The 10,113-nt window shown below is 36.9% G+C and overlaps 1 pseudogene; it reads right to left on the reverse strand.

Annotated features, from left to right (window-relative positions):
* Window positions 1-6,920: 6,920 nt before the first annotated feature.
* LOC138176087 (biogenesis of lysosome-related organelles complex 1 subunit 2-like) lies at window positions 6,921-7,276 on the reverse strand (annotated as a pseudogene).
* Window positions 7,277-10,113: the final 2,837 nt, after the last annotated feature.

Here is a 10,113-nt window from a genome sequence, read left to right on the forward strand (position 1 = left end):
TCATTAGAAGTACAAAATGTATTGTGCCTGATACATTAACAATCACCTTAAGGCTGGTTAATTTGCATATTATTGACAATTACTCCTGAGGTATCTAGGCTGTAGTGCCTAAGTTCAGGAACCCAGTTAAGACCTGTCTGTCAGCTCTTTGCCTTCATTCCTTTGATAAATGATCAGATTGATTCTGCTCCTGTTCCTGGACCCCTATCCTGCCAGGTTAGGGTACCCACTCTTCCTGAGGACCAGTCAGGGTGGTCTTGCAGTTAACCTGGGCAAGTCATTGAATGTCTGAGTGACCTGAAGTGACTCCCTTATATTACAAATCTAAGTGCAAGTTGTCCAGCTGCACCAATGGAAGGAGTTTCCTCATGGGGAGTTACTTACATGGATGAGTTTGTAAGTCTGGACTAAAAGAAAAGGTTATATTTGTAGGTATAACTCATCTCCTTAATGTAGAAACACCCTTAAAATTGCAAATATCCATTAATTCACTCTGAGCTTCCACCTCAGTTTACTAAATTTCATTAATATAAAAAACTACACAAACCTTTTTCACCATAAGCATTTCATAGGATCATAGAGGTAAATATATGAGTTATTAGAAATCATTGAGTCCAACCTCCAAATTTTACAGATGAAGAAACTGAGGTCCAGGGAGGTAACTTACCCAGAGTGACTTTCCCAGGCAGCATCACACAACTGCTAAGTGTCCAAAGAGGGATTTGAACCCAGGTCCTTCTAACTCCAAGTGCAGTGCTCCATTCACTACACCATCTCTTGTCATCCTCCCTAATCTCCTAGATATTAAAAAAATCAACGTTACTGTAATTATTACTTATTAGCAATGTAACAAACAATAAAACATAAGCATAAATCATCCTTTCCAATGTATTAGCTATGAGAAAGATCATAGCCAAAGTCATTTAAACATCATCACAATTGCTGATTTCTCCTCAGTTCTGTAAATACATTTCCACCATTCAACTCTCTCAGTATATTAATGAAAGCTTCTTTTCAAGAATTCTCATCATGTCTCTTCTCAATATAAGAGTTAAATTCAGTTCTATTGGGAAATAAAATGGTTTAGCCCCTTTTTGTTTCCTCTCTAGTCATAAAAGCATGATATTTTCTCCAGACTGACAGTTAAAATTCTCTAGTAGTATGGAGAGCCTCTATGAGAAAAGCTATTATAGCTGGTGCTATATTAGTTACCCTTGCTTCAGAGTAAGCAAGTGACATAAAAACCTGAATACATTTTGAGAAATTTCAGACCTCTCTGGCTCCTTGCCTCTCCATGAAAATTTAGGAATTTTGTGATATGACACCACCAGCTCCTTTTACAAGCACAGTTCACAGAATCAAAACAGAAAAGGTAAGGTTTTTTTGGTTTTGGTTTTTTATTTTAGATAAAACTCATTTTAAAAAAAGGGATCTTGGAAAATAAAAAAAATTGACACCTGCCAATGAGCAAGTATATTCCCCAATACCTGTTTTGCAGAGTTGTAAGGCTCAAGTGGAATAATATTTGTAAAGTATTCAGCATGATGCCTGGTATATAGCAGGTATTTAATAAATGCTTATTCCTTTCTCTCCCCCCCCACCCTTATTCACACTATAGCATCAGTCACAGCCATGCATTATAAAGGGCTCCTAAAAAATAAGGCTGTTTGCAATTTTACATCACTCTGCCTGCATTTCCCACAATTCCCAACAAGTATTATTGCTAGCCTTTTTTTTTCCTTGCTGGCCTTTTTTCTGCTGAATAACTGGTCTCTTTAATGCAGAGGGGAGTATTTCAAGAGTTCCCTTGTATGGTAGAAGACAAAGGTTTCCCTGTATGTGATATGAACATAGTAGCAGTGCAGGGTCTCTTTATTCTAAGGTTACTATGATTTTTGTTGATCCAGAAGTAAGGAATATGACTCTAATTAGAGTGATATAAATAGATTTGTTCCAAGTTGCAAACATTGTAGGGGAGTAGAATAGTATCCAGTAGTTGGGTAGTGGAATGGATAGAGTGCCAGACAGAGTCAGGAAGACCTGAGTTCAAACTTGACCTCAGACACTTGTTAGCTGTGTGACCCTGATCAAGTCATTTAACCCTGTTTGTCTCATTTTCCTCTTCTATAAAATGAGCTAGAGAAGGAAATGTCAAACCACTCTAATATCTTTGCCAAGGAAACCTCAAATGGGGTCATAAAGAGTTGGACAAGACTGAAATAACTACCAAGGGTTGGGAACCTGCGGTTACATGTGGCATCAAGGCTGCAGATTCCCCACCCCAGTCATTAGACAGCAACAGAGTAGTAGGCTTCATTCCTTAGTAGAACGTGTTTCAATGCTTCTTTCCCCATAGCAACCATTGTTCCTGTACCTCCTAAGGTCCCTTGGAGGTAAGGGCCACAGTCAAGCCCACCGGCCTCTCTGAAGGCCTACTGATCTCCTTCCAGTGCAACTTCTCTTGTAGAACTGTCCACTGCTCTACTCTGTGCTTCCCCTCTTCCTTTTGATCTGGGGAAGGCAATAAGCATTATAATACTGCCTATTATGTGCCAGATACTGCACTAAGTCATTTACAAATATTATGTCATTTGATTCTGACAACCTTGTGAGATAGGTACTGTGATTATCTTCATTTTATTATCCCCATTTTGCAGTTGAGGAAACTGAGGTAAACAAAAGTTAAGTGACTTGCCCATGGTCAAACAGCTAGTAAGTGTCTGAGGCTGGATTTTAACCTGTCTTCTTGACTCCAATCCCAACATTATCCACTATCCACTGCTTCTTCTGCCTCTGGCCAAATTGAATTCACCCTGAATTGAATATACAGAGGTATAGTTTTCACTATGCCTCTGACCCCCTCTTCTATTCTATCTGAAGAAACCTCTGTCATTGACACCAGGTTAGATCAGGATAAATCCACTATATGAAGTCCCTTTTTCAGAGGAGGTATGTTTCCCACTCTTGTCAGCATTTCACATACTTCCCACACATCCTTCTTTCCTTGCTAAACCTTGGACTTAGATTATCCCCATCTGTTTCCTCTGTTCATACACATGTGCTACTGAAAGGAGTTAGAGGAAGTCACATAACAATACTAGATACATTAAAAAATCATGTTACTTTACTTCAACTGGGCCCTCACTTCAGCAAGGCAATTCTTTTATTTTTTCCTAATTGATTCCCTATCTCCCTCCCCATAGTAACTACTGTAACTAAACCGTTGTTTTCCTCTTAATACTACCACCGGAGAATGTGCCCTAGTAAAACTTCTGTCTACAGGCCCTGCTGTCCTGTTTGGTTACTGACTCACCAGGACCACTACTTCAGGAAATCCCCGATCAGCTTCATTCCATCCTGTCCAAACACCTCTTCCACAGCCATGTAGTCAGTTATCTCCTATTTCCCATTTCCAGTTTTGGAACCACAAATCATGATCAAATCAACTCTGCCATTGTTCTTAGATGAGATGTGTCAATCTACTCCCTCACCTTCACAGTAACTTTTTAGACCAATGTACCTCTTGTTAGTCACCATTTCCCTAAGAAAGTTGCCTCCCTACTTGCCCCACTACTCTCTCTATTAATATATAAACTCACTAAGGACAGAAACTATCTGCTTTTGTTTTTGCAATCACAGTGCTTAGCATACTGCTTGACAAATGGTAAATGCTCAATGAATGCTTTTCTACTAAATTCATTCTATTCAAACCTCTTACAATTGCTCCTCCCTGACCTCAGCTGAGGATCTTGTCTCTTAATTGAGGAAATTGAGGCCACTTGATGTGAACTCCCTCTCTTCTTCTTTTCTTTTCAAAACCCTTTGACATCATCCCCCACTGTCTTCTTTTTCCCCCAGTACCTGACAATGAGATTGCCCTTATCCTTGCCAAGGCCAATCCCTCTCCACATGTACTTTATCCCCATCTCCTCACTCATTATATCCAATTACAGCCTTAGTGATCCCCCCTTCAAACCTTCAACTTTTCCTAATTTATTGATTCCTATCCGATTGACTTCAAAAATGTTTTAAAATCCCTTAATTATATATACCTCAAGCTATTGTCCTATATTTCTCCTGTCTTTCTCAAACTACTATAGAAAAAGTTATTTTCGTTGCTTCTACTTTCTCTCTTTGCTAACTCCTTGACCCTTTGCCACATGGCTAACCTCATCATTAAACTGAAATTTTTCTCTCCAAAGTTACCAGTGATTTTTTTCTCAGTCCTCAACTTTCTTGATCCATCTACTAAATTTGACACTGTTGAACACTCTCTCCTCCTCAATACTCTTGCCCCCTTTGAGTTTTCATGACCCTACATTTTCCTAGTTCTACTTCTCTCTTCTCATTTTAGCTGCACTGCTTTTGTTTGCACAAAATCTTTAAATTTCATATAATTGATATTGTCCATTTTCCTTCCTGTGATCCTCTCTAATTCTTGCTTGATAATGAATTCTTTTTCCTTCCACTGATCTGACAGGTAATTTCTTCCTTATTATTCTGGTTTGATTGTTATGTCATACTTTATATTTAAATCATATTCTCATTTTGAGCTTATTTTGGTATATGGTTTAAGATATTGATCTACATATAGTTTCTGTTAAACTACTTTTCAATTTTCCTAACAGTGAATTCTTGCCCCAATAAGCTGGAATCTTTGAGTCTATCAAACGTTAGGCTACTGTGTTCATTTGCTTCTGTATATTGTGTATCCAGCCTCATTATTTCTTAACCAGTACCAAATTGTATTGATGACTTCTTTGCAACAGTATGACATCTGGCACTGATTGATCCCTTCCTTCTCATTCTTTTTCAATATTTTCCCCTGAGATTTTTACTTTTTTTCTCCCATAAATGAGTTTCATTATTATACTTTTAGTTTTATAATATAATCCTTTGGTAGTTTGACTGGCATGGCACTGAATAAATACATTTAAGTAGTATTGTCATTTTCATTATATTGGCTCAACATTCTACCCATGATATCTTAATATTTTCTTCATTTACTTAGATCTGTCTTGTTGTATAGAGAGCATTATACAGTTATGTTCATATGTATGTATCTTGACAGATAGAATACTGCCTTTTCCATAGCTATTTTAAATGAAATTTCTCTTTCAATTTCTTTATGATAAATTTCTTGGTAATGTGCAGAAATGTTAATGGTTTATGTTCATTTATTTCATATCCTGCAACATTGTTGAAGTTGTTCATTGTTTCATTAGTTCTTAAGTTGACTATCCAGGATTCTTTAAATGAAACATCAAGTAATCTGCAAAAAGCAATGCTTTTACCTATTTGCCTATGCAAATTCCCTCAATTTCTTTTTCTTTTCTCATCAATATAGGTAGCATTTCTGTCATTATATTAAATAGTAATTGTGATAATGGATATCTTTGTTTTACTTCAGATCTTATTGAAAAGACCTCTAGTTTATACTCATTTATACATAATGCTGGGTCTTAGTTTTAGATAGATCCTACTTATCATATTAAGGACAGGGCCATTTATTTCTGTACTTCCTAAAAGTGCTGCTGTTTTCTTTAATAGGAATTGATATCTTGTCAAAAGATTTTTGAGCATCAAAAAAAATCAAATGATTTTATTGTTCTTGTTATTAATATGATCAATTATACTTATAATTTTCCTACTATTAAACCATCCCTGAATTCCTGTTATAAATCTAATCTGGTCATACTATATATAATCTTGTGAAATAAAGCTATAGTGTCCTTATTATATTTTTATAAAAATTTTTGCATTGATACTCTCTTTTTTGCCCCAGTATTCTTTCTCAGTTTTCTTTCTGTGTTTTGATTCTCTTTTAGTTTAAGTATCAAGCCTATGTTTGTATCATGAAAAGAATCAAATAGGATTCTTTATTTTCCTATTTTTTCAAGCAATTTATGTAATAGCAGAATTAATTTTTTCTTCAGTTTTTGATAGAATTCATTTGTAAATACATCTTGTCCTGAGTATTTTTTTCTTTTGCTTAGGAGTTCATTTATGGTTTATTCAATTTTTTTTCCTGATGTTAGATTGTTTAAACTCTATTTCTTTTTCTGTTCATCTGGACATTTTATATATTTTTTGTAAATATTCATTTATTTCATTTAGATTGTTATTTTTTGGCAAATAATTGGGCAAATTATTTCTTAATTTCATTTCACTATCATTGGTTTGAATTAATTTCTTTTCAGTTGTCATTGCAAATAATTTGGTTTTCTTCTTTCCTTTTTAAAAGCAAGTTAGTTTAAAGCTTATCAGTGACATTACTTTTTAAAACCAGTTCCTCATTTATTAATCCAATGGGTTTTTTTTTGCTTAATCTCTGGAGTTTTGGGGGGGATTTCTGTTTTGTTGTTTAATTGAAGGTTTTAATTTGCTATTTTTCCAGAGGGTTTTTTATTTGCATGCCCAGCTCACTAATCTGCTGTCTCTTCAATTTGTTAATGAAAGTGTTCAGAGGTATAAATTTTGACTGCATCCCCAAAATTTTGGCATATTTTCTCATTGTTGTCATTATCTTTAAGGAGATTATCGATTTTTTATTTTTCTTTTTTTTGAGGGTCATATGTTGGCATTTATTATTTAAGCTGAAGATCAGGTAATAAGAGGGGTGACCTTCAAGGGAGGAGACAGGGAGCCAAGAACCTCTCATCTGTGTCTGCTCTAGACCAGGTTGAGCCTTGGTCCAGGGCACACAAGGAAGCACATGCTAAGATGAGGTTCCAGGGGTACAGGCTGAGGAAAATACCAGGGTGGCCAGAGTAACACATACAGCCAGACGTGGGGGCTGAGATTCTCCTTGGATCAGCAGCACCGCTTCCTTTTGGGAACTGAAGCTTGGTGTTAAGTTCCATCCCACATATTTCTTATAAATTAGTCTTGTAGTTAAAATCTTTGTGCAAAGAATTCTTTCATAGCCTCTCTAACTTCCTGTACTTTGCTTCTAGTTTCTTTGAATATGCATCCATCTTGTAAGCTGCCTGCTCAAGAGCAGCTACCTGCTCCTCAATTAAAGTGATCTGATCCACATATGGCTGAAGTGCTGCATGTTTCTGGTTTAAGTCTTTTAGGTTTCTACTTATGTTTACTGCAATATCTTTCATTTGTAGATACTTCAAGCTAGCCAGTTTGTTCATATTTTGCAGAAGTTTATAATCTTCATTGGTGGCTGTCAGCTCGCTGTCAGATATGTGGCCATTTTGGAGAACATGTCCTGGCATAGACCTGTGATGTCCCCCTCTGCCATCTCTGTGGCCTCTGGCATCATCTAGGCCGAGGAAAGGAGGAAGAAGAAAGGATGGGGATAGAGAAGGGGGAGAGGGAGAGGGAGAGGGAAGGGGAAGGGGACAAGGAAGGGGAGAAAAGGGGAAGGGTGAGCAGTCAGAGAGGGAAATGATTATCGACTTTTTCTGTGATTTATTCTTTAATCCATCCATTTCTTAGGATTACATTATTTATTCTCCAACTAATTTTTAATTATTTCTTCAATGGTCCTTCACTGAATATAATTTATATTGAATTGTGGTCCATAAAAGACATGTTCAATATTTTTGCTTTTTTGCACTTATTTTTGAGGGTTTTGTGCCTTAATGCACAGTCAATTTTTATAAAGTTACCATGTACAGTTGAAAAATAAGTATCCTCCTTTCTATTCCCATTCATTAATCTCCAGAAGTCTATCATATCTAACTTTTCTAAAATTCTATTCAGGTCATTCACTTCATTTTTGTTTATTTTTAATTAAAAGTTTCTTTATCTCAGAGGGGTTAATTGAGGTCTCCCACTCTTATTGTCTAACCATTTCTCATTTACCTTTTCCTTTAAGAATTTAAATTCTATGGCACTAGGCACATGTGTGTTTGGTATTGGTATTAATTCACCTTTCACAAAAATACAGTGTCCTTGTCTTTTGTAAATAGATTTATTTTTGCTATTGTTTTGTTTGAGATAATCATTGCTAGCCCTGATTTTTTTATTTCATCTGAAGCATAATAAATTTTGCTCTGGCCCCTTATTTTAACTCTGTGTGCATCTTTCTGTTTAATACGTATTTCTGGTAAACAACATTGTTGATTCAACGCTGTGATCCATTCTGTTATCCTCTTCTATTTTACAAGTGAGTTCATCCCATTCAAATTCAATTTAATAAATGAATTTTAATTGCATTTTTTCTCCTCATCCAATTCTCTTATATTTTTTCCTTCTCTTTGCTCCCACTCCATCTTTATAAAGAAGAAGAAGGTGATGAGAGAGGAGCATGATCAGCACTAGTGCTAGAAGTTCAATGTAATCTACCTCTGCTCCTAGTCATTGTTTTTCTTTCCCTCATCCGGCGCCCAATAACAGCTTCTCATCTTTTCTTTGCCCTTAAATCACTTCTTGAAATCTACCTTGCTTATTTGTTTTGCTTAAGTCTAAATCTTCCTTTAATCCAATTTCTCTCTTATTCTCCCTTTCCTCTCGTTTCCCTCTTGATTGAAATGTATTTCTGTACCCAATCATGTACATGCATTCTTTCCTCCTTTGACTATTTCAGATAGAGCATGAAGATCATCACCCATCCCCATCTTCACCCTTTTCTCCTTGTGATTATACTCTTTTACTTTCATATGTACCAGTTATGTGAGAATTTTCCCCGCTCTTCTTCTCCCATTTCCCCCTCTAGTGTATTTCTTTATCAAAATATAAAGCCACTTCTATTCTATCTGTATTATTAGAGTCTATGACCCCTGCTGAAAATAGTGTTCTGATGAGACACATCTATCATCTCCCCATATTAATATATAAATGATTTAATTTTGCTTAGTCCCTTATCATTCATGTTTACATTTTTATATTTCTCTTGATTCCTATGTTTGTATTTCAAAGTTACTACAAAGCTATGGGGTTTTTTTCCATTAGGATGGCTTGGATGTCCTCTATTTCATTATAGGTCCATTTTTCCCACTGTAGGTTTATAGCTGTTTGGTTAGGTAAGTTCTATAATTTGATACTGACTGGCTCCTCAGAGCTGGAATTCTTTCTTTCTCACTGCTTGCAGTGTTTTTTGTTTGGTTTGGTTTTTTTATTCAGAAACACTGGGTTTTGGCTATAATGTTCCTGGAAGGACTCTGGGATTAGAGGAGAATATGGAACCACAATATACTGTGATTTAAAAATAAATGGGGGCAGCTAGGTGGCACAGTGAATAGAGCACCAGCCTTGGAGTCAGGAGGACCTGGGTTCAGATCCGGCCTCAGACACTTAACACAAAAAATAGCCATGTGACCTTGGGCAAGTCACTTAACCCCAATTGCCCTCCAAAAAATAAATGAAAATTATTAAAGCAGAATTTATGGCCTACACAACAAATATAATGGGTACCATAGAAAAACTGGAATATGCTTTGGCAATTTTAACCAAAGAAACAAAAAACAGAACAACAGACTGGGAATGCAAACAGAAGAGAAGCAAAAGAACATTAAAAGAAAATATTCTCACCATACAAGCAAAATCTTCTGATCTCAAAGACAGGATGCATAGGATCATAGATCTCTCTAAAGACAATGACAGCTAAAATAACCTTAACACCATAAATGCATTTAAAAAAATAGAAGAGGGAGGGGCAGAGTCAAGATGGCAGAGTATAAACAGGTCCCCGCAGGGCTCCAGCTTCTACCTTCCCCAATTCATGTAAAAGGGGACTCTGAACAAACTTTGGAGCTACAGAACCCACAGAAAAGCTAACCTCCCACTAAGGACAGCCGAGCAGGCCAGCAGCAAGCAGCCACCACAGCCTGGGAGCCAAGCCCAGCTCCACAAAGAAATTTTAGCCCAAGGGCAGGCCTGACCAGCCAACAACTGCAAGGAATCCAGATCACCAGCAGCTGTGACCGTCTCCAGAATTATCAACACATAGATGCTAAGGACAAAGTGAGAGGTCAGTGCACTGTGGACTTTGGGACCCAGTAGTTGGGAGTGCATCAGCTTTTGCCCCTGGAGTGAGAAGCCACTGAGGAGCTGGGGCTGTGCAGCCACCACCTCATGGCAGCTTCAGCTCCTGGCCTGCAGAGTATAGGGGGACCAAGCGACCAGTCTGAGGGGTAATCACTCTTGCTTTAACCT

The sequence above is a fragment of the Petaurus breviceps genome, unplaced genomic scaffold, assembly GCF_028583685.1.
Source record: "Petaurus breviceps papuanus isolate PSGF00001 unplaced genomic scaffold, PetGlider_PUasm1.0 81, whole genome shotgun sequence".
Lineage (NCBI taxonomy): Eukaryota > Metazoa > Chordata > Mammalia > Diprotodontia > Petauridae > Petaurus > Petaurus breviceps.